At 28.1% G+C, this 13,277-nt stretch overlaps 1 long non-coding RNA gene across 1 annotated transcript; it reads right to left on the bottom strand.

Moving 5' to 3' along the window:
- Positions 1 to 6,421: 6,421 nt before the first annotated feature.
- On the bottom strand, positions 6,422 to 9,139 carry LOC136075593 (uncharacterized). Its single transcript, XR_010636042.1, has 2 exons — positions 8,859 to 9,139; positions 6,422 to 6,621 (listed from the first exon to the last, which is right to left on the bottom strand). It is a non-coding gene; the product is annotated as an uncharacterized LOC136075593 (long non-coding RNA).
- Between the last annotated feature and the right edge of the window lie 4,138 nt (positions 9,140 to 13,277).

Below are 13,277 nucleotides of genomic sequence, written 5' to 3'. Positions count from 1 at the left end.
AAGTAACATTGTTGAATAAACTTTTCTTGACCTCCTTCTTTCCCCTTGTCAGCAGTTGACAAATATTTTTAAACCTTACCCCTCTTCCTCCTATTTTGTTAACATAAATAATGGACAGCCCCTTAATTCCAAGCAAAAAATACAAACGAATCCTATATGGGATTTGTTTTTAATTAATTAAAAAGTCTACATAATATCGAGTTTATTGAGATCGTATCAAGGATCTTGAAAACATGTTTAAATTTTTTTACCTTTAAAAGTTGATTTTTTGATGCCGAAAAATAATATAAAAAATATTAACAGTGCCGGTTTTATTTACAAAATCTTTCTCCAGTATTTTGTTTGCAAGATTTTCCATTTACTAAAAATCTAAGCACATTCTACACATTTATAGTTGACAAAAAATGTTTTATACAAAATTTAAAGCCTTTTTTAATTTTTTTTTTTAGATTTAGATTTAAAATTGTTACTATATGAATCGGTGAATGTTAAAAGGTCGGAAGTCCAATAATGTAAGCTTTTGGGAAACTAAAAAAAACTGCATTTTTCCCCGTAGTAAATTTTTGTTAATGATTCAATAATTTTTTCTTTGAAGGTGAAAAACATTATTCTCTTCAAAAAAAAATTATTATTCCATTAACAAAAATTTACCACAGGGAAAAATGCAGTTTTTTTTTGTTTGCCGAAAGTTTACGTAGTTTGACTTCCGCCCTTTTAACATTCACCGATTCATATTTAAAAAAAACTGTAAGATGTATTTACAAATATTACCTTCGTTTATATTTGTTTTCTTTTAAGTAGGGGAGAGTGGATCACCATGACACACGTTTGGTTTTTGCTTCATAACAATTATTTCATACGTCTTCTTTTTTTTGGCAGCTGGTTTAATTTGTAGAACAAATTTTTAATTTTCGGTATGAATACTAATTTAATTAATACTTGTGTGACTAATTAAAGTAAATTTAAAAATTCGTTTCGAGATACCTCACCCTCATTAAAAAACTCATTAATCAAACTCATTAAAAAACGTGAATAAAAAGTATAGAATTTGAAGAAAAGGTAGATAAGGTAAGAAATAGGAGACTTGAAAGACAAACAAATTAATAATTGTAATCAGAGTTGTTAGACCTTTGCTTTTGCCTCGGCCTTGCCTTATGGCCAAAACTTTAGGCCTTGGCCTTAAGTTTTGGCCATAAGACAAGGCCGAGGCAAAAGCCAAGGACTAACAACTCTGATTACAATTATTAATTTGTAAGGCAAAATTTAAGTCTTTAGTCTTGAAAATGTTTGCGTATGCCTTGGTCTTAAAACTCTTATTCTTGGTCTTGACCTTGTCCTTGGTCTTTTAACTTTTGACCTTGGTCTTGGTGTTGCTACTTTTGGCCTTATTAACAACTCTGATTGTAATCCAATTAATGCCTTCAATGGTCCAAACCACATTTCAGAAATCCAGATAACATATTGTTCGAAATGTCATTCTTAAGCGTCAATAAATAATGGCTTTGTATCGAAATTTTATCTCCTAGTATTATATTTGCACAAATTTCTTAAAAAATAGACTGTAAATATTTAAAGATAATTTAGAATTTTCTATTTATTTCGTCATTTTACACATTTTACAATGTTATCTATAAATTTAAACAAATATATATATAATTACAAGCTGACAAGTAGAAGTCAAAATGACTTATCATCAAGCCCCTTTGTGAAATATAAAAAAAAATACAATTAAATTTTACATCTTTCAATATTGCATAAAAGAGTAAAATTAATTAGTTAAAAAAAAAAAAAAATTTGGTTAGAAATTTTAGAAGGTTAAAAAAGAACTTAAAGTTAAAAAAAGAACTTAAAGTTAAAAAAAGAAGAAATTTAAGATAAAGTTAAAATATAAAATAACAAATAAAAAATTACAAATCTGTACATATTCGTATACATATTAAAGACAATAAACAAACAAAAAAAAAACTTAATTCGCTTTATATGCATATACATATTCAATACAATATTAAAATTAAATAAAGTACATAAAAAATTAAAAATACAAAATTATTTCGATTTTTTTTTTTAAAAATGAGAGAATGAAATTTAGTAAGTGTTTTTTTATAGTTCTTTTAAATGTAGCAATAGATTTTATTTTTTTCATATTTTCGTCAAGAACCGAATTCCACAAGCGTGGTCCCCGGCATATAGTCGAGAAGTCAGATTTTTTGAGTGATGTTAGTGGGATGTAGTAATTACTCATTGAATGTCTTGTTTCATATTTATGATTAATTCGAGTGAAACTTTTAAAAAAATATTTTGGAATCATTTCATTTTGAAGTTTAAACATAAATAACAAGTTATGGTATATATTTAGTTTGTTTACATTTAGAGCATTTATTTCCTTGAGTAACGGCTCGGCACTTTCGTATCTACTTGCGCCCAAAACTAATCTAAAACTAATCTACTTGCTTGCTTTTGTTTTGTATAAATAATTTTTAGGAAAGATAAATGATTGGTTGCCCAGGCAATATTACAATAGTTAATATGACTATGTATAAATGAAAAGTATAAATTTTTTAAACATAAATTATTTAAAAGATGTTTTGTCTTGTACATAATCCCCAGGGTCTTTGAAACTTTGTTCTCGACTAGCTTTATTTGGCTTTTCCAATTTAAATTCTCATCGAAAATTATTCCTAGTATTTTCATTGAAAAAACTCTTTTTATTTTAATATTGGTAGTTGTTAGTTCAGGTAATTTGAGTGGAAGGTTCTCGGATTTAGATGACTTAGCAAACAAAATATATTTCGTTTTTTCAATATTTAATGAAAGTTTATTTGCTTCAAACCACTCATTAAGATATATTAATTCTGTGTTTACAATATAAAAATTATTTTTTAAATTTGAGTCAGAAAAGAAAACATTTGTGTCATCAGCAAAAATAATATAATTAAGTATTTTTGAAGACAAATAAATATCATTAACATAGATTAAAAACAGCAGGGGTCCAAGTATTGATCCTTGGGGAACTCCGCAATTTATTGATTCAAATGGGGAACATGTTAAGTCATATGGTACTCCTTGTTTACGATTTTGTAAATAACATTTAAATTGGACAACTTTAAACACTTTAAATTGGAGTGAACTACTCCATAATTGTGTAGTTTATAAATTAGAATGTTGTGGTTGACAGTATCAAATGCTTTTGATAGATCTAGAAAAATTCCGAGTGTGTAACTGTTGTTATCAAAACCATTTAAAATTTGGTTGGCAAGATCAATTACTGCATGTTCCGTGGAATGATTTTTAGAACTAGGTTGTACTGCTATTGGAGTACTATTCTTCAGTTTTAGAACTTAAGGTTATCATTCAAAAAAATAGCTTTATTAAAGATATGTTTTTCATTAGGTATTAACTTTTTATCTGTATTTATAAAAAAGTAAATAGGAAAATGTAAATGTCAGTAGTTAAAATATTGTCAATTAAAGAAACAGTTGACTGTGTTATTCTGGTCGGTTTCGATTGAACCGCTCCATTTTCAAATATGTCATTATAAAAACTTTTAATGTTATTATTGATGAGGTATTGAAAATATTTTAAGCTAAGATTCTCTTATAGGCATAAATTTATTTTCGTTACTTTTTTTAATGACGTCATTACATAAAAACGATTTGAAAAATGTTATCGCCCTCCCTCATGAAGGTTGGCGATAACAACAACAACAACAAGCTATTTATTTTCTGTAAATAATTTTTACAATTTTTTTGATAATAATAAAAATAATAATAATAACAATAATAATAAGAATAATAAAAATAATAGATAATAGTAATATAAGATAAAAAAATAATACAAATTATAGTAATAGTAATATAAGTATGTTTACAATAATTACAATGAAAAATAATAATACTATTATAATGGTAGTTGTAAGCATAAAATTATTTATAAAAATAAGGTAATGATTAATTAGGATGGTGTCACTCATGCAGAAACCTGATCAAAGGAGTGACACCAATTCTTAAATATAATAAAAGGAATAATAAGCAAAGGCATACTTTGAAACACATGGACCGTAAATAGAAAGATTAAAGCGCATACATTAAAACATACATTAAACATACATTAAAAATAACCATGTAGAAATGATAGTTTGCTGGTTTTGATAATAAAAAAGAGAAAAAATCAATAAACAAAAAGTACTGATAATAATTGTTGTAATAACGAGAAGAAAATTAAAAGTACATTTTAATAGTAAAGATAATGTCTAAAGTTAGACAACCTAAAAATATTATCTAAAATGATAATAATACCTGAAAGTATCTATATGCTATCTTTCTCACTCAACTTCTTCTTCACTTTGTTCTTTGTTCTTCTTAACTCGTTAACTTTTTAACTCGTTAACGTTGGTTTGTTGAAGCAGGTTATGATGCTTTTTAGTGAGCTGAACTCGTCTTGGCGGGCCTTGGTATACGGCCTCTATATGGCAGTTAGCTTGAGGAGGAGAAACCATAATACCAAAAAGATGAAAAGTTTCTTCAATAACATAATTAAAGAAAATAATTTTTTTAGGCTACGTTTATCTATAGAAATCGCATTAATTTTATTTTGATCAAGAAATCCTTTAGTTTTACGGGTTCAAAAAAATACATTGTCTTTGCAAGGTTTCAGTTTATTATCAAAAAGTAAATGCTTTTGTTTTGTACTTATTTTTCGCTAATCTCTATTTGTATATGCATGAGCGCCCGCAAGATTTTTTGATGTTTCAAATACGACGTTTGCACGTACTGTGCAAACTCCAAAATGAAGTATTTTCATAACAATGCCTTGCAAAAAATTAGGATAGTGGAGGCCTGAAAACAAAAAAACCTTTAAATATTTGGCCTCCTCTGCTTTTACTGAATTGTTTTTTAAAATGATCGTGCTTGGCTGACAGGAAGATTAAATGTTCGTATGGCCACTAAACGTTATTCATCTTTTCAAATAATGATATGGGCTGCAGTGACTTCTGATGGACGTTCTCCGTTAATTTTTTTGGAGTCTGGGGTCAGAAATTTATGCAACTTTTTATCGTGAATTACACAGTGATTTAGCACAAGCTCATTTTGGAAAAAGACCATGGACTTTTTAAAAGTACACAAAGCTTAGGTGAATTAAGATTTTTTGAGTGCGAATACAGTTTATTTTTTCCGAACAATGGCTGTAAAGTTTACCAAATACAAATCTCGTGAATTTCTTCATTTGGGGAATTTTAGAAGCCAAAGTATTGACTAATAATTATAAAAACTTGGACTCGTTAAAAACAGGTTATTGGCAGGATTGGGCTAAAATTCTTTAAGCTCACATTCATGCAGCATGTGATTCATTTATCGTAAAACTTGATAAATTATTTAAAGCTAACTGTGAACATATTGAATAAGGACCGGTGTCACGTTAAATAAGTAGATAGTTAAATAAGTAGACAAAATGATGTTCTGCGCATGCGTTAGTTTACGGATACTTATTTAACGTATTAAGTCACGTTAAATAAGTAGATCGTTAAATAAGTAGACAAACTGAACAATCGAGGCATTTTGCTAACCCAGGCGAACAAATTTAAAAAAAAACATACGTTAACCGAACTAAAAGCATTTCCTATGCCATGCGAATTGTTATTACTTAAGGGCATTTTTATAGTGATAATTTACTACTTTTAATAATATTTAACTCACGACGTATATTCTAATCGCAATTTATATCTTTATAGTATAGTATGACAAGAAACATATTTTTAAGAAAAAGCTTTTTGATAGGCCATTCACTCGTATTAATGATATCAAATAAAATAGTCATCTCACAAGGAAGTTTATTGTATTCCTAAATAATTTAACTGTGCATTTTAGCAAAATGTTTTACGTTAAATTATTTATCCTTAACCCTTAAACTTAATGATTGTAAAATTTGTAATTGTTACTTGATTCTACGCAGATAAATAGTAAGGACAGCATTCTGATGTTATCCCAGAAAAAAGAAAAGAAGAGAATTTATTAATTCGTGTCTAGCCTTTTTTTATGCGTTAATTTACCTCCTCAAAGCCAAAAAAGACACTACAGTCAAGGAGGCTGCTTTAGTTGTTGTTACAACCCTCTCTCAACTCTATAACTTCGAAACACAAACCATGACGATCAAGATCGCTACGCGGTGAAACAAGTTGAGCGCGGTACTGCCAGGGACGTGGTGGCGATCGAACTCAGAACTTTTTGATTATGAGGCGAGCGTTCTACCACTACACCACTACTGTACTACCGTTGAATAACAACCTAGACGGGTATTATTCAACGATTTTAGCGATTTTAATGTATGCATAGCGCAATAATAATAAAATGTGACCTAAACTTAGTTTACTATTTCTTACTATGAGAATGTTTTAAATACAAACGATATTAAAGAAACGACACACTTCATGCTACACTAAAACTTTATTTGGAAAATAAAATCAATATAATATCCTTACACATCAATGAGAAAAATAATATCCTTACACAATATAAATAGCAAAATAAAACAACATGGTTTTTAAGTCCTTTTGAAAAAATTTAACTTGGTTGAAACTTGGGCATTTTCGGAAGAAATTCGATTTTTCCACATGGAATTACAAGCCTACATAGAATAGAAATATAGTATAATATAAATAGTATCATAAAATCACAACGAATAAATAAAATAATTATAAAAATGCTTTTGTGCCAGAAGAGTACTTAATAAATGCATTGATTAATGCATGTCAATAAATTGATTTACAAAATGAACTCTAATTGAAGGATTTGAATTTTTAAATCAAATAAATGTTAAAAATGTTAAAACAGCCATATCTTTGATGGGCGGACATAAGAGTATAACTGCAAAAGTGTAACTTTTCAGGAGAGCAAAAAAACATTATTATAAACCCAATTATTTTGCTACAGAAGTCATATTTTGAGAAATGGGTTATTACTTTTATTCTGTTTGAACCGAATGGTGTAAATATACTGTTAAAACCATTGATGCCGGCATACACAAGACACATTTTCTCATATAAATCGTTAAATGGTCAAAAATGCAGTTATACTCTTATGTCCGCCCATCAAAGATATATCAACATGCCAGAATAGTCTATACTTTCACAATATTCTATAAAAAATTGATCAAACATCTCATTATAATTAAAAATTACATAGCCATATTTTTAAATACTACTTTTGGTGTAGTTGTAATAGTAGCTATAATCAACTGCAACTGCGACAAAATGTATGTAAATAAAGAACTGACTTTAATAACTGTACCTATTGACTATATCTTATATCGATAACCCTAGTTGAATAACTGATGACAGTAAGAAAAAAACAACTACAAAGTGAGCAAAACAAATCATCATGCCAATAACAAAATAAAGAACAAACAATAGTTGACCTAAATTAGCCAATTGTATAACTTTAGACATCTATAAGATGTTTTTGACACACTGTTTATGACAGTATAACACAGTAACAAAAGGAAACATCTCTAATTTACCATTCTCAATACATTTCAGGTAATGCTACCGCAAGTCATTATCTTTTTATATAACTAAACTTAGGTTGATACTGCTACACAAAACCATTGCATTTCTTTCTAAGAAAAAATCACAATCATTTTCATGTGCAACTCTATGCACTAACAATGGCGCATCACCTTTACTTAAACTATTAAAGAGTGAATCATAAAACTAAACACACTTCCAATGTGAAACAACATCAGGACACATTACTTAGAAACACCCAATATGATTTTTTAACATTAATCATTTGCATACAACTGTAACTTTCTGAAAAACCACATGAATTAAAACAACTAAAAATGCAAAAAATCCAGATATTTTAAACTTGTAAACCCAAACATTTTAGAAAACTGATATAAAAACAAACTTTGTGCTATATCAATCAAGGTATCATCAAGCCAGCCAGGTGAGTCTCTTAAAATATCTAAGGCCTTGTCTTTAGACTGTATTGACAAACTTTAAAGAAAACTTTAGAAAAATTTTGAACTTCGACAGCCCCTTTTTACAACAATACTATCATTAACAAATAGCTTATTTCAAACCTTTACCACTACCAGTTTAAACTCTGAACCTTTTTCTCATTGATTGGTTTAAGGAAAATAAGCAGAATTTATCAAATGACCTAAAATTTTAGAGTTTTTTGAAGAGTACCAAAAATCTATAAAATAAAGTAGTTGCATAAATTGTTAATTTTTCAACATATTAACTTCAATTATCAGTAATTGTAATAATATATTTTTTTCAAGTTTTATTAAGGCAAGAGGTCCAATAAGGTCTAAGGGAAGTTTGTGTACCTATAGCCAGATTGTTTTAGTGCCCAAATTCAAGTCCCCAGACTTTTCTAAAGAAGGCAAAACTGATACGATTACATCTCTATACTAATTACTTTGTATTAGTATAAGTATATTGACTTATACTAATAAAATTCCATCAAGTAAAAGGGTTTAAAAATTAGTAACCCTTGGTAGAATAACCTTTTTTTAATCTGTACCTAGGGTCACTTTCTGAAAATTAGATTCAAATCCATAATAAATTTACAGTTAATTTGGTCTTAGATTGTTTTCAATAAGTATTTCTAGTAATACTTAATTGCAACTCTTAAATACATAACAAAATTGACTAATAGTTCTGAGCAAAATCGACAAATAAGTCAATGCATAAAATGGAAGTCCCAAAACAACTGTTAGTTTTGAGATGCTGAGACATAGTATAAAATTAACTTCAGAAACATAAAATAATATAAAATATACAATAATAATAAACTCTTAATCATAAATTATATAAAAGTTTAACTTAAATAGTGGGTTATATATACACATACCACAAAGTTGACACTTTTTTATTATAATAATTTATTATTCCATCAGAGACTGCTAAACATCTTCAACAGAGTAATTATAGACTCGCATTTTAATTATATAATTTTAAAAAATTTTAAAACATGATTATTTTTGTTTTTTGAGTTTATACCTAACGGAAACAAGGCTACTTATTTAACGATAGATTTAACCTACCTAACGGAAGCTTTGCGCTGTATCTGCGCAGGCGTTACGCTTGCGCAGAACTGACTGTCTACTTATTTAACGATCTACTTATTTAACGCGACACCGGCGAATATTTGTTAAAAATTGGATTACGAAGTTTTTTGGCGAAGTTGAGTTCGGCTTTAACTTCGGCGCGAAATTTGAAATTGAAATTCGGATTTAATTTAATTTTAGTAACAATTGCAAAATTTCTTTTAAATTTCTGTTAAATTCAAAAACTTTTTTTTTTTAATTGAAAAAGGAAAATATTTGTAGAATATATTTCATAATCCACGTATATTAATCAGTTTCTTCGCGCAGCACCCTTTTTTGTCGAAAATCGGGTTTCTGAACTTGACAAAAAAAGGTCTACCATAACCAAAATAGATCTTCTTTATAACATAGCAGCAATGCAACTGTATCATAACTAGAGTGAGACAATGAACGATTCTGTCACCCCATCTGTATAACATATACACTAAAAAGCTACTGGAAACGTTAAAAAATAACAATGTTGTCACTACTATATATGAAAACTTTACTGGTTTATAGCTTATGCGGATGCCATCATTCTTTTTAGTTCTACTTATTCAGGCCTAGGAAGACCTATTATTAATGCTATCAAAACTTTTATTCTCCGGAAAAAAACAAAGTACAAGCTTCATGATAACCCTAGACGACCATCATATAATACTCTATGATAAATTTAATCATCTGGGTTTTACTTGGGACACAAAAAAATTAACTTTTGCACTCTTAATAGAATAAATATTGACACTCGAGTATCAAATTTCCAAACAACTGTGCAAACTCTGATTCAATATGGAATCCGGTATGCTTATCCAAATTCTATTATCCAGTTATTTATATTCTTTGCAGTTCCGACGCCAACTCATAGTCTAAAGCTCTGTGAAAATAAAGACTTAACAATAAAGAAACTTGACAAACTGGAAAGGAATGCAATTAAATCCTTTTAAAATATCTCTAAGTTTAGTAAAAATTACATACACTTTCTATTTAATGTTCAGAAAATGCCAACTTGCATAAAACAAAACGAAGTAATTTTATTTGCAAAGCTCATAGATTGAATATGAAAAAATTAATGCTGGTTAAGAAGAAAGTTAAATTTAGAGATTTAGAAAATGTGAAGATACTCTTCAAATATTTAAAAATATTCTTGAAAAAAATATTTCTAAATGACTCTTTTTTATTTTATTTTTATCTTCTTTTATTTTAAACTGGGCATATATTTAAGGCCGACGCGATGGGGTGTGACACCCTCCATCAATGATTTTTTTCGTTCATTTAGTCGGCAAAATTGGCCCTTTTAGGCAAGTCAAATATATATATATATATATATATATATATATATATATATATATATATATATATATATATATATATATATATATATATATACATATATATATATATAAACACACACACACACACTCTTAACGGGTGATGCGGAAGTTATCGGACAAAATAAAAACGTCAATAACTTATTTATAAATAAAAAAACAAACTACTATTATATTTTTTTAAATAAAGCATTTATCTTTTAATAAAAATATATTATTTGTTATATGAAAAATCACCACCATCTGCAATTTATCTCAATTTTGCTCTGACGCCTTTCATATGCGACTGTAAAAAGTTTAAATCAATTTTTTGTATTTTTAGTTTAATGCGATCAATCAAAACTTGCTCTGTTGAAGCTTGCCAATCTCCCTCGTAAACCTTCTGTGCCAAATGTCCCCAAAAATTTTCAATTGGTCGTGCTTGAGGCACATTTGGGGGATTGCATTCTTTATCAACGTAATAGACATATTGGTCCATCCAATTTAGAGAATCTTTAGAATAATGAGAACTTGCTAAATCTGGCCAAAATAAATAGTTAAGTCTCCATGATACTTGTGAATAAATGGAAGAAGTCGTTTTTCTAAACATTCATTAGTATAGATTGATGAATTGATCGCTACAGCCTTGGAAGTGCGAAACAATGGCTTTGACATACCACGGTCAGATATGGCTATCCACATTGATAATTTTTTTGGAAATTTCTCTTTTCCTATAAAACGAACACTTTCTGGGCATGTCTTTTTGTTGTTTGCGTAGTATCCAGAATTTCCAGGCATGTTGTCCCCTGCAAAACAAAAGTATTTTTCGTCATTGATGACTAGAAGCAATTTTGTGTTATAGAGTTGGTTAATTAGTTTCCTGCTTCTTTTCTTTGCCTTTATTTGTTGTTCTATAGTGTATTTTGGAGTCTTTTCACGTTTTCTATATTTAATATTCGTTTTTTTTAACTGACGACCAATTGTTGATTGATTTACACCGAATTTAATACCTATTTTTCTGTGACTGACCCCTTTTCGATTGTTGACAAGTCTCGTTGATTCGGCTTTCTTTTCTCTAGTCCAGGATGTCAGACGACCAGGGAGCTTTCTATTAGAAAACGATTGAACAGTTTCAAGTCTTTTTAGGTTATCATATATTGTACTTCGAGCAAATCCTTCCTTTTCAAAATGATTTACGATTATTTTTTTTATATATTAGGTTTATTTACAAAAAACATTTTTAGTCGCTTTCGAAAAGATTCTCGTTCAGATGCATTTAACTTCATTTTAAATAATTGTGTTTCAAATAATAAAGTTTATATTTTATAGAACGTTTATGCCAACGCATAAAACCGCAAAAACTAATTATTATGCTCAAATAATGAAATTAGGATTTGTCCGATAACTTACGCATCACCCGTTAGATAGTTTACCCGGATCATAAAGTGCAATTGCATAAACCTGCATTGAATTGTTGCAGTTTTGGTAAACATCGACTTACGTATAAAGTGGTTCTTAGTCGCAACACGTGAACAGGTTTGAAATACTATCAGTGAAAATGAATTTAAAACTTAAGTTTTAAAACTGTTTATGTATGTATATATAACTGTGTATGGATGTATGTATGTATGTATGTATGTATGTATGTATGTATGTATGTATGTATGTATGTATGTATGTATGTATGTATGTATGTATGTATGTATGTATGTATGTATGTATGTATGTATGTATGTATACATGTATCTATCTATCTATCTATCTATCTATCTATCTATATATATATATATATATATATATATATATATATATATATATATATATATATATATATATATATATATATATATATATATATATAAAATGTTTATATATAAAAAAATGTTTATATATAAAATATGTTTATATATAAAAAAAAGGTGCCGTTCCGGCATCTTTTTTTATATATATAAACATTTTTTTCCCTCGTATTATTATATAAATGAACTTAGTTCATTTTTAAATATTGAACACTTAATCCAAAAAAAAGTTGTATAAAAAGTTCTTTAAATAGAAAATGTAAATGCGGATTGAAAAGATCAAGTAAAACATATTTTGCAGATATGAAAACATTTCAGCGCTGAGTATTAGAATAAATTGTTAATTAGTAAAAACTAAATTTGCTTGAGAAGCATTTTCTTTGATTTATTTTCTTTTTTATTTGGTTCGTTTTTATGATGTCAAATTATTTTTGTCCGAATATCAATTCCACAACCATTTGCATTTATAAGAAATTCTATTGTTTTTGTGAAATGTTTGTCCGAATATCTAATATTGCCTTATAAAGATTTTTTAGAACGCAAACTTTACAGTAATATAAAAATATCAATTAAACAAAATAACACAAAACTAAGTATGAAAAAAATCAACAGTTTCTTCCTGGTTGAATCTCATGTCAAAAAAAATCAAATTAAGTTTTCTTTCAAAAATAAATGGCCATATTTTCGACAAAGCTTGGCTGCACAACAGGCCAAAAAGTGATATCATTTGGCATAGAAACTAAGATCGGAATGAAAATATCAAAAGAATGGTCAAATTATAAAGTATCATATTATGGCGAAGAAGAAAGCAACAGTTTAAATATTATGGCAGAAAAAGAGAGCAACAGTTAAGTTCGATACGTGAGATAATATTTGATCACAAAATGGGGACTTCAAACTGCATTAAAGATAATAGAAGCCAAAAAAGAGACACCTTCAAACAATATCATAAAGTCTTAAACGCGTGAAAAAATTGCAACGGCAAACATTTTTAAAACTGCATAAAAAATTGCAAAACAATATTTACGGGTTCCTGAAAGTCTTTTTCGGGTATTATTTTTTTCTAAATAAATAAGTT

The sequence above is a fragment of the Hydra vulgaris genome, chromosome 01, assembly GCF_038396675.1.
Source record: "Hydra vulgaris chromosome 01, alternate assembly HydraT2T_AEP".
Classification (NCBI taxonomy): Eukaryota; Metazoa; Cnidaria; class Hydrozoa; order Anthoathecata; family Hydridae; genus Hydra; species Hydra vulgaris.
Note: the sequence above shows the minus strand (reverse complement) of the source record. Positions and strands in the feature narration are given on the sequence as shown.